This window comes from Chiloscyllium plagiosum, unplaced genomic scaffold, assembly GCF_037043375.1.
Source record: "Chiloscyllium plagiosum isolate Xiang-an unplaced genomic scaffold, Cpla_swu_hap1 HiC_scaffold_3, whole genome shotgun sequence".
NCBI classification, from domain to species: domain Eukaryota; kingdom Metazoa; phylum Chordata; class Chondrichthyes; order Orectolobiformes; family Hemiscylliidae; genus Chiloscyllium; species Chiloscyllium plagiosum.
The window spans coordinates 20807551-20820210 of NW_028270141.1; the positions used below are offsets into that span (position 1 = coordinate 20807551).

The 12660-nt window shown below is 45.0% G+C and overlaps 1 long non-coding RNA gene across 2 annotated transcripts in view; it reads left to right on the top strand.

Moving 5' to 3' along the window:
• The first annotated feature begins 2024 nt into the window (after window positions 1–2024).
• LOC148150532 (uncharacterized) overlaps window positions 2025–12660 on the top strand; it is a 28840-nt gene continuing 18204 nt past the window's right edge. For both annotated transcript variants that reach the window (XR_015751780.1, XR_015751781.1), the window contains exon 1: window positions 2025–2122. This is a non-coding gene — a long non-coding RNA (uncharacterized LOC148150532). The remainder of the gene's footprint in view (window positions 2123–12660) is intronic.

Genomic DNA, 12660 nt, shown 5'->3' on the forward strand with positions numbered 1-12660 from the left:
TGTCAACTTATCGAGATGAGCATAGCTCCAACTGCACTCAAGAAACCCAAATTCAGGACAAATAACTCACTGAATTGGTATCTCATGCACTATCATGCACATTCCCTCCCTCTACCACTGATACATATGGCAGCAATGTTTACCATCAGCAATATGTACTGCAGTAACTCATCAAGATTCCTTCAACTGCACCTTCCAAATTCATCACCTCTACCACCTAGAGGGACAAGGCCAACAGACCCAGGGGAACACAACAGCTGCACGTTCTCTTCCAAGCCTCTCACTACTCTGACTTGGAATAACTTCACTGTTGCTTTACTTTTGATGGGTCAAAATCTTGGATATGTCTGCCTAACAACATTGTGTGCATGAGGGTGTACACTTATATAGAAGAAACCAACTTGGAGGAACCTCCTGTATAAAGGGGTACAATTCTTTGAGAACACCCATTGGAAAGAGGAAGGAGGGAAGATGTGGCTCTGGGATTAGACCCATCAACCAAGTAAAGACTCACAGTTCCCGTGACCAGTGACTCAGAATTTCCTTGGTAGACAATCACACTTGTTAGTGAGTGATTGCCTATGACAATATCTACACCATGTCGATTATAACTGTTCAAGACAACAGCTCACCACCACTTTCTCAAGGGCAATTGGGGATGGGCAATAAATCCAGGCTTAAGCAGTGACCTCGCTTCCTGTGAATGAATAAACAAACCTCCTTTACAGCCAACCTGTCCTTCCGAACACCCTCCAACTGCTGTGTTTTAGATCATGTCTTCCCAATTTGGGAAATGCTTTAATAAATACAGACGCACAGACAGATAGAGAGGCAGACAGATAAGTAGATAGATGTCAATTAGTCTGCATTCTAATGTGGCACCCTGTCAACTTGTGCAAATACAACACTTAATAGAATACCTTTAAATCAGTACCTGCTCATCAAAAACAACTGCATGGATCTGATTAATTTCTTTGTTTTATTCACATGAAAATGAACAAGATAAACCCTCATAAATTCAATACCAAAAATGAGTCTTTTACTTGTCTCCAAACTATCCAGTGTGTAATCTGGATGGAGCATTGACAATTTGATGATCTTACACAGTACATTTTTGTACAAACAAAAAACTGCAGTCTGGCAACATTTTTCTATGTATCCCCTGCTATAATTACATTATCTGTGCCAGATACATCCAGAAGGCATGGTCAGCAATTAATAATTCATCAGAGTGTCTAAGCATTCCTTCATTAACTTCAGGCGTGGGATGTCATAGGTGTTTCTTTTATAAAAATAATTTTTGATTAAAATGAAACCCAATAAAATGTGTCAGTGCTTGAGCAGCGAAATGAAAAAAAAAAGCAATGAAAGAAAGTGGAAACTCTGAAGGCCCTGTTACTTCAAATTGGTGGTGTACTAGGAGCTGCCCTCTCACAAACCACAATCTATTATTTAAGACTACACAGAGAGAGGTTTTCATAAATTATGCAGTCTCCAGAAACAGAGCTGAAAAGTCAATTACTATTAATGACTCTATCCGGAATAGCCCATTGATTTAAGCAGGATACCATCCAAGTGGTTACATTAAATGCAGCCCAGGCAGTAAAAGTCTACCCAGACCTAAGTGATGTACATTTGAATGAAATGGAATATTCAAGCTTTAATATGAATTGATTTTTAGTGTGATCTGCAGTGACAAGTTAGCCTAGAAATTAACAGCACAGCATCTTCACTGATCTATTTCATAATTTATTATAAGCACATTGAGTTTCTGTTCCGTAGAGCTGCGAGCATCTTTACACATGAATATGTGCAAATTATGTGCCTATTTAAAGAGCACCATTCTTGTTGTAAAGTAACAAATATTTTTATAACTTAATTTACAGAATTACAGATACTTTGCAGAATTGTGTATTACAGCGAAAACGGCCCGGCCATTCATTGTGACTTTTGTGAGCATATTTTACAGATAAGATGAGGCAGAGATTTACATTTTCTGAAAACCAATTGTTCATTCTAATGTCAGAAAACCCAAGATGGAAAGAGGTTACAATATTATGGGACTGTGAAATGAAATTGTTTCCTCAAAAACCTCAAATAATGATCAAGCTGTCATTAATAGGTGAGCACGTTATAGTCATTATGTTATTAGGTTACAAATTTAGGTGTTGGATTCTACCTGTGAACAGACAAAAAGGATTAAATGGAAATACAAGATTTGTGACAATAAACTTTGGTGGGATTTTACACTCATCTTGGATCTGAATCCTCAGATAAACTTCGGGAGCAAGCTTGCTTCCCTCTGGATGCTATTCCCATTTTCATTTTTTGGGTTTAGTTGGTTAAGGCTCAAGTTATATCAGGACGTTCTACCTCTGAGAACCGCTGGTTGATCAAATGGTTACCAGAAGTTGTGGCCACCAGTGGGTCTGCATCACATCCCCAGTAGAGACCATTACTTGAGCTGGTCACAAAGGTAAAAGGCTGGGCTAGCTATTGTAGGAACTAGGCTGAAAGGTCCTGTCAACGGGTGGGGGAACAGGAGGTGTGGGGACTAGCAGTTGTCAGGCCAAGGAAGAGGGGAATTGAGGTTGGTGGGGGGGATGGTACCTTAGGGGAGTGGGGTCTTTAATGAGTCCTACAGCCCAGTACAAGTGTTTCTATCCCCCATGCCCATCAAAAACATGCAGGTTAGGTGAATTGGCCATGCTAAATTGCCCATAGCATTCAAGGATGTGTAGGTTAGGGATAAACGTAGAGTAATAGAGTAGGGTGGGTTGGTGTGGACTTGTTGGGTTGGATGGCCTGTTTCCACACTGTAGGGATTCTATGATCATTAGCTATAGAAGCACTCGTTCTCAGGTTTCATACTTGATGTGGGCTCCTGCCTGCTGTAGAAAAATTTGTGGCTGTGTATGGAAGAGGCCTTTAATGGTTCTTAATTAGCCACTTAAGATCTCAACTGTGCCACGAGTGGGTGAATTATAACAGGCATAGCCAGGTTGGTGCCAGTAATGGTACCATTTTAGGCACTTGCACACTTCCCCGCTAATCTGCCATTGGGGGAAACATGTAATTTAGCCCCTCTGTGCTAATTCAGAAGATAACAACACAGAAAGATAAATGGAAGTTACTTTATTTAAATCAAGCAAACAGATACAGGATTTGGAAAAGTGGAGTATATTTATTACTTTCATTATTACGCAAAATAACTGATTGAACACAGTGAATCTGATCAGAAATCTTGTTATAGTGTTCTCTGTATAAAGTATTATGAAAAAAACAGTTGAAAATCTTTGTATTTGACCTCACCTTTTCAAGTGATTTTCTGGTCTGCCTTCAATAGATTACAGACAAGTATGAAAAACACAAATATCCAACTCAGATCACAAGCTCACATGTTATTGCACCCTTTGGCTGCATAATCACACAGTTTGATATCAGGCCTTAAAGTAAACAGCCCGAAAGATAAGGCACTTAGAAGATATCAGAAAGTGACCAGCTCAATCTTTTCCAAAGGCACAGCATCACACAACACCAGGTTATAGTCCAAAAGGTTTATTTAAAATCACAAGCTTTCGGAGCACTACTCCTTCGTCAGCTGGAGTGAAGAGAGCACACAGGCTAGAATTTATAGGCAGAGAGACCAAAAGATCATACAAATGGTGTGAAAGGAGGTTCAACAGGTTGAATAACAAGTCTCTGCAGGTTATCAAACGAGTCAGTGAAGGAATGACCTATAATCCTATAATTGAGGCAGAGAGCTAATTAGACAAAATTAAAAATAATGTGGTGCTGGAAACAAACTAAATGGCTGATAATAATGTGATAGATATAAGGTTGACATGCCGAGGGTCTAATCAAAGTAATACGTAATCCAAAACTGTACAAATTAATTAAGGCAGAAGGGTCTTAACAAGTGATGATGTCAAAACAGGACAGTAAGGAAGATTTTACGATACAGGACAGCATGGTGGGATCACATGTATCGTGACACAAACCCAAGGTCACGGTTGAGGCTCGGTGATTCTGCATTGTTGTGTATCTTGAAGGCTATCTGGGAGGATGCTTACACTAAGATTGGAGGCTGATCGTCCTAGACTGCTGAAGTGTTCCCTGACCGGGAGGAAACACTTCAAAGGGATGTCTCGTGCAAAGTCCTGACAAGTTTATCTAGCAATTGGGTGGCACCAATAGCATGGACTACCCACAGGGACTGATCTCTATTTGAAAAGAGTAAGTCTGAGGAGCACCTTCAGACTTTGATGACATCAAACATTTTAGTTACAGTGCCATTATGGCATCAAAAGAAACCATTCAGCCCATCAATGATTGTTGAATATTGTCGGCAAAGATTCTGGTGGCTGGTAGTTCTCAAAAATGGTCTTGAGAGCAAGGGCGTGGAGGGTTGTTCCAAAGAAGTAGTTATTTACAGTAGGAATTGCAACACACTTCTGCATTTCACCATGCATTGCCTGCGACAGGGAAGGTCACCACATCCTTTTACTATGTCAGCTTGTGATCTTTCTTAGCTACAGAAGGATCATCAGTCTGTAATGAGCAATTCACTGAAGACCTCCTCATAAAGACCAACTAGCATTTCATGTTCCCCGTGTACACCAGAAGCGTGTAGGAAACCAGGTTTCCTTCAGGTACAAGGTGAGATTCACTGCATCCATGTAGCCATGAGAACATCTCCTGTGAAAAAAAGATCTCCTGTTCACTTCCTAGTTTGCAGAGAAGGTGGAGGGTGCTCTGTTTGCTATGAGCCAGTTAAAGCACATAATCTACTAGCCACCTAAAGCCTTTTCCAGCCGTGGACGAGACTTTACCCATGGGAGGGTGGTGCCATTTCCAGGATGCCAGGAGGTTGTACCAAGGAAATTGCCTTGGTACTCATCAGGGCCCTACCCCCCCCCCATCCTCACACCGCGAAATATTTCCCACAAACCACACAGATCCTCTGTCCTTGTTGTCACTGCTCCCCCCTGGCTGCTGAAAGAAGTGGGGCTTCCTTTCTAATGGGGTAGAAGTCCAGCCTCAAACTGTCTCAGCAGCCAGACAGTAGTTTGCTGGCTGGATGGTGAGCTGACCAAGCACATGCAGCCTCACCCTCAACTATTATACCGGTGGTATGGCAGTAAAATTCAGTCCAATATCAGGGAGCTATGAAGGTGGAATTTGAGATGTGTCTGACTTGATAGAAAGTGATGTGGAGGTGCCGGCGTTGAACTGGGGTGGGCAAAGTTAAAACTCACGCAATGCTAGGTTATAGTCTAACAGGTTTATTTGAAAGCACAAGCTTTTGGAGTGCTGCTCCTTCATCAGGTAACTGATGGAGGAGCAACTTCTGAAAAATTTGTACTTTTAAATAAACCTGTTGGACTCTAACCTGGTGTTGTGTGAGTTTTAACTTGATAGAAAGTGGCTAAGGACTACCGGAACCCATTTGAAGTGAGCCAGGACCCACAGAGACCTGAAGACCAAAGCTGGAGACTGAAGGCAGATCACTTAGACTCCTGCAAGTGAAATGGAGGTGATCTTCCAAAGATAATGGCTAGCTTCGGAATGAGTGACCTCCCATTGTGTTTTCCATTTCCAATTGGTACATGAAAATGTATCAACTATGGTCAAACAGTGTTAGCCCTTCGGAACATCATTCAGAACACTGATATGCTATGTATCAAGTGACAAATATCAAGCATTAATAACCATGGGTGGATCTTCATTTATTTATGTGTAAGAAATGGACTAAATGAATGTGTAATTGTTAATCACAAAGTAACATAGAAGACTAAAGTCAAAGAATCCTACAGCCCGGAGATATCCCTTTGGCCCAAACTGATCCATGCCAACGAAAATGTCCACCCATACGAACCCCATTTCCCTGCACTTGGCCCGTATCTTTCTAATCCCTTCCTAACCATGGACTTGTCCAAATGCCTTTTAAATGTTGAGGTTGTACACGTCTCAATGATTTCTGTTAGCAGATTCTGGATGAGTGGTGCTGGAAGAGCACAGCAGTTCAGGCAGCATCCGAGGAGCAGTAAAATCGACGTTTCAGGCAAAAGCCCTTCATCAGGAATAAAGGCAGAGAGTCTGAAGGGTGGAGAGATAAGCGAGAGGAGGGTGGGGCTGTGGAGAAAGTAGCATGGAGTACAATAGGTGAGTGGGGGAGGGGATGAAGGTGATATGTCGGGGGGGAGGGTGGAGTGGATGGTGAAAAAGAAGATAGGCAGGTAGGACAAGTCATGGGGACAGTGCTGAGCTGGAAGTTTGGAACTAGGGTGAGGTGGGGGAAGGGGAAATGAGGAAACTGTTGAAGTCCACATTGATGCCCTGGGGTTGAAATGTTCCGAGGCAGAAGATGAGGCGTTCTTCCTCCAGGCATCTGGTGGTGAGGGGGCAGCGGTGAAGGAGGCCCAGGACCTCCATGTCCTTGCTAGATGGGAGGGGGAGTTGAAATGTTGGGCCACAGGGCGGTGTGGTTGATTGGTGCGGGTGTCCCGGAGATGTTTCCTAAAGCGCTCTGCTAGGAGGCGTCCAGTCTCCCCAATGTAGAGGAGACCGCATCGGGAGCAACGGATGCAATAAATGATATTAGTGGATGTGCAGGTAAAACTTTAATGGATCTGGTAGGCTCCTTTAGAGCCTTGGATAGAGGTGAGGGAGGAGGTGTGGGCACAGGTTTTACAGTTCCTGCGGTGGCAGGGGAAGGTGCCAGGATAGGAGGGTGGGTTGTAGGGGGTCGTGGACCTGACCAGGTAGTCATGGAGGGAACAGTCTTTGCGGAAGGCGGAAAGGGGTGGGGAGGGAAATATATCCCTGGTGGTGGGGTCTTTTTGGAGGTGGCGGAAATGTCGGCGGATGATTTGGTTTATGCGAAGGTTGGTAGGGTGGAAGGTCAACACCAGGGGCGTTCTGTCCTTGTTACGGTTGGAGGAGTGGGGTCTGAGGGCAGAGGTGAGGGATGTGGACGAGATGCGTTGGAGGGCATCTTTAACCATGTGGGAAGGGAAATTGCAATCTCTAAAGAAGCAGGACATCTGGTGTGTTCTCTGGTGGAACTGGTCCTCTGGGGAGCAGATACGGCGGAGGCGGAGGAATTGGGAATACAGGATGGCATTTTTGCAAGAGGTAGGGTGGGAAGAGGTGTAATCCAGGTAGCTGTGGGAGTCGGTGGGTTTGTAAAAAATGTCAGTGTCAAGTCGATCATCATTAATGGAGATGGAGAGGTCCAGGAAGGGGACAGAGCTGTCAGAGATGGTCCAGGTAAATTTAAGGTCAGGGTGGAATGTGTTGGTGAAGTTGATGAATTGCTCAACCTCCTCGCGGGAGCACGAGGTGGCACCAATACAGTCATCAACGTAGCGGAGGAAGAAGTGGGGAGTGGTGCCGGTGTAATTACGGAAGATCGACTGTTTTACGTAGCTAACAAAGAGACAGGCATAGGTGGGGCCCATACGTGTGCCCATGGCTACCCCTTTGGTCTGGAGGAAGTGGGAGGATCTGAAGGAGAAATTGTTAAGGGTGAGGACCAGTTTGGCCAAACGAATGAGAGTGTCGGTAGGAGGGTACTGTTGGGGACGTCGGGAGAGGAAAAAATGGAGGGCTTGGAGGCCCTGGTCATGGCGGATGGAGGTGTAGAGGGATTGGATATCCATGGTGAAGATGAGGCATTGGGGGCCGGGGAAACGGAAGTCTTGGAGGAGGGGGAGGGCGTGGGTGGTGTCTTGAACGTATGTGGGAAGTTCCTGGACTAGGGGGGATCGGACAGTGTCGAGGTAGGTAGAGATGAGTTCAGTGGGGCAGGAGCATGCTGAGACAATGGGTCGGTCAGGGTGGTCAGGCTTGTGGATCTTGGGAAGGAGGTAGAACCGGGCAGTGCGGGGTTCCTGGACTATGAGGTCAGAAGCTGTGGGTGGGACATCTCCTGAGGTGATGAGGTTCTGTATGGTCTGGGAGTGATGGTTTAGTGATGGGAGGTGGGGTCATGGTCGAGGGGGCGGTAGGAAGAGGTGTCCTTGAGTTGGCATTTGGCTTCAGCGGTGTAGAGGTCATTGCACCAGACTACCACTGCGCCCCCTTTATCTGCTGGCTTGATGGTGAGGTTGGGATTGGAGCAGAGGGATTGGAGGGCTGCGCGTTGTGAGGGTGAGAGGTTAGAGTGGGGGAGGGGGTAGACAGGTTGAGGCGGTTAATGTCCTGGTGGCAGTTGGAAATGAAGAGGTCGAGGACAGGTAATAGGCCAGCACAGGGTGTCCAGGTGGATGCAGTGTGTTGGAGGTGGGCGAAGGGGTCCTCAGAAGGTGGGCGGGAGTCCTGATTGTGAAAGTAAGCTCGGAGGCGGAGGCGGCAGAAGAAGTGTTTGACGTCACGTCGTGTATTAAATTCATTGATGCGTGGACGGGGGGGATGAAGTTAAGTCCTTTGCTGAGGACTGATCGTTCATCCTCAGTGAGGGGAACATCTGGAGGGATGGTGAAAACTCGGCAGGGCTGGGAGCTGGGATCTGGTGTGGGTGTGGAGCTGGGAGTGGGGGTGGAGCCAGTAACTGGAGTGGGTGTGATGGTGGGGGGAATGGGGGTGGAGTCATGAGCAGGGGTGGTGTTCCCCTCAGGGTTCTGGGGGCTGGGAATGGTGACAGTGGGATCTGTGGGAGGCTTGTCAGCAGAATGCAGGTGAGTGGCATTGGTGGGGGTGGAAGTGGTGGCAGACATGGCAGTAGGGGTGGCGGAAGTCACTGAGCGTGTGACATCAGTGATGATGTGAGGGGCAGAAGTGATGTCACGTGTGGTGCATGAGGAGTTGTGAGGGGCGGAAGTGGTTGTGGGAGTGGCCATGATGGGGGCGGAAGTGACATCATCAATCAGCATGGGGGTGGCAGCTGCACCAGCCGCATGGCTAATGGCGTCCGAGCAGTTCCAGAGGCTGGGGGAATCTTCTGGAATGTTTGAGGAGTGTTGGTTATGGAGGTGGGTAGATAAAAGTTTGTTGTAATTACAGTTTTTGATGTTTGAGATGGAGTTGAAATACTGTTTGTTGAGAGTATGAATTCTCCTGAGGATGTAGTACAGAGTGGGTCCTTTGCAATTCTGAGAGAGTGTGGCCCTCAGTTGAGGCAGGGCTGACTGTAGAGAGGTTAGGTGCCAGAGCATTGCTGCAAGCATGGAGCAAAGGATCTTGAAGGAGAACTGTTGCTGGTGTTTTTGAATCTGTAGTCTGTACTGTTTGTCCTGTTCGGGTCCGAACTCTGCTGGTTTAAAGGTGGTCCGGAGTCCGTGTGGGATGAGTTGGTTACGGAGGCAGGCACTGAGGAAGCAAATGTGGCTGTGGTAGCAAGTTTGTTTCAGGACATGGTTGAAGAGCTTCAGGGCAGAGGAAATGACTTGGGAGTTGCAGTGGGAGAGGGACTCCCTGAGATTCTTTCTGTTAGCAGCTCATTCCATATGTGTACCACTCTCTGTAAAAAGTTGCCCCTCAGATACCTTTTTATTCTTTCCCCTCTAATCTTAAACTGATGCCCTCTCATCCTCTATTCCCCAATCTGGGAAAAACACTGAGTGCCTTCTCCCTATCCATGCTTCTTATGATCTTATACACCTATAAGGTCCCCCCTCAATCTCCTACACTCGAAAGAGAAAGGTCCTGGCTTGTCCAACCTCTCCCTATAACTCAGACCACTGAGTCCAGGCAACATCCTTGTAAATTTATCCTGCACTCTTTCCAGTTTAATAACATCCTTCATATAACAAGGTGACCAAAACTGAGCACAATACTCCAATATATTGCTTAAATTTCAGCAACACCAAAGTGGATAATGCCTTTCCTGAATAGATGCTTCCCCGCCACCAGCCCTCTCTGTAATATCCAAAGACTTCTTCTGCATTTTGTTTTATACCACTTTCTGACCAGACATCACAACATCAGATCATGAATCGAACATTTAGAAAGTAAATACTGCACTCTTCTTTCCCACAATGCCTAACTTTAAAATGCGAAAACTCTGTGTGGTGTTGTATGTCATAAAGACCTTTGATAGAAAGTGAAAGTCAGTGATGTTTGCCATTTAGTGATTGAATTCATTGCAGTTTACTTTGGAATTTTGCTTCAGAATGGTTACTTTAGAAGGCACAAAGAAAATGGTGGGGATGTGACTGCTATTGTTGTGGGCAGTCATTAATACATTCTCTGGGATCTGTTTACAACTACTGTATTTATAACCTTACATCAGCGTTCAAGTGATTCGATCCCAGTGCCTCCATGCACACAGTGTGTTGCCTCCAGTGTGTCAGTGGGGTTCCAACCCCTGCTTCCCACTAATTAAAAATTAAGATGCACACCTGCACTTCCAAGGCTTTGATATCTGGGGACATATAAAGAGCCAGGAATCATGATAACATGACTTAATTCTGCTTTTAAAGGGAAACCATCCCTTTTACCATTCTAGACAGGCTGCAGCTAGTTGCTAGACTAAGATCTCCTATCTAATGCAATCGCCAGTTCTGCAGCACTTATCATTCCCAACACAAAGGTAGGTATTTTACCATTAAGCTCTTATTGAAGATGTACTCAATTTGTTCTGGTAAAACATAAAAACAAGATTCCAGAGCTTTTATGTAGTTAATGAATGCCACAATTTAAAAAAAAATTGGTGGTTTCTAATTGAAATTCTGTTTAACTGTTGAAATAATACAATTATTTTGTACTGTTCCTTTCCTTACATCAACACAGAGACTGCAGTTTTGGTCTCCTTTTCTGAGGAAGGATGTCCTGGCTATGGAAAAATGCAACAGAGGTCTATCTGGGGTTAGTTAGGATTATATTCACTGGAGTTTAGAAAAATGTGGGGAGTTTCATAGATATCTGAAATCCGAACAAGAGTAGACAGGGCAAATGCAGAAGAGATATCCCTGAGGATCAGGGAGACCAGAAGGAGGGGTCACAATTGTTGGATCCAGCGCAGGAGGCGACAAGGCAGTGATGGAGGTGTATCGGACCAGAGGCAAAGATGGCGCCTGAGGATCAGTGATTTCGATGTCAGTTGACTCTGGAGTAGATGGCGGTGAAGCAGTGGCGGAGAGTTGGTGACGCAGGCTTCGTTGACGATGATGAGCTGGCTCAGGTCTGATGGGCTCCCTTCAAGCTATATCTTTCTTTGTCTTCCTTATTCTTGATTTAATCAAAATGGCGCTGTTTTGTGGCGACACGTGAAAGCTTTTCACGATATTTTATTGAATTTTTATTGTAAATTGCACATGACAATAAAATCAAAATCAAACTCAAAATCAGTCTAAGGATATGGGGTAGGCCATTTCAGACTGTGTTGAGGTGACATTTCTTCACCCAGAGAGTGGTGAGCCTGTGGAATTCTTTGCCACAGAGAGTGGTGGAGGCCATAACCTTGAATGTTTTCAAAAAGGAGGTGAATGCAGTTTTTAAGATTAAACTGATCAAACTGTATGGGGATAAAGCAGGAACAGGGTACTGAGTTGGATAATGACCTATGATCATATTGAACAGCACAGCAGACTTGAGGGGATGAATGGCCTACTTCTCTGTTTTTCTATGCAATAAAGTCATCACAGAACCAGAGGACCAAAAGGCTGCTCTCTCATTAGAGAGAGACAACCGATGGTGAGTTTAACATGGCGATTGCCAAGCTCAGGCGAGGGGTTGGATTGAGAAGGCAGAAGCTTCACGGTAACCTCAGCTGCTCCAGGAATCAAAACCGTGACATTGGCAACACTTTGTGTTGCAAAGCAGCTGTCTGGTTACCTGACCTTCTCTTCTGTGAAATAGAAATGCTGTTAAGAACATAGACTTGTTGAGTCATAGAGATGCACAGCACGGAAGCAGACCCTTCCGTCCAACCCGTCCATGCCGACCAGATATCTCAACCCAATCTAGTCCCAACTGCCAGCACCTGGCCCATGTCCCTCCAAACACTTCTTATTCATATACCCATCCAGATGCCTTTTAAATGTTGCAATTGTACCAGCCTCCACCACATCCCCTGGCAGCTCATTCCATAGACGTACCACCCTCTGTTTGAGAAAGTTGCCCAGGGAAAATAGCCCTAGCCTGTTCAATCTCGCCCTATAGCTCAAATCCTCCAACCCTGACAACATACTTGTAAATCTTTTCTGAACCCTTTCAAGTTTCACAAATCTTTCCAATAGGAAGGAAATTAGAATTGCACACAATATTCCAATATCCTGTACAGCTGCAACATGACCACCCAAGTCCTGTATTCAATACTCTGACCAATAAAGGAAAGCATACCAAACACCATCTTCACTGTCCTATCTACCTATGACTCCATTTTCAAGGAGCTATGAATCTTCACTCCAAGGTCTATTTGTTCAGCAACACTCCCTAGGACCTTACCATTAAGTGTGTAAGTCCTGCTAAGATTTGCTTTTCCAAAATGCAGCAGCTCACATTTATCTAAATTAAACTCCATCTGCCACTTCTCACCCCATTGGCTCATCTGATTAAGGTCCCATTGTAATCTGAGATAACCTTCTTCGCTGTCGACTACACCTCCAATTTTAGTTTCATCTGCAAACTTATTAACTATACCTTTTATGCTCACATCCAAATCATTTATCGAAATGACGAAAATTAGTGGACCCAGCACCGATCCTTGTGGCACTC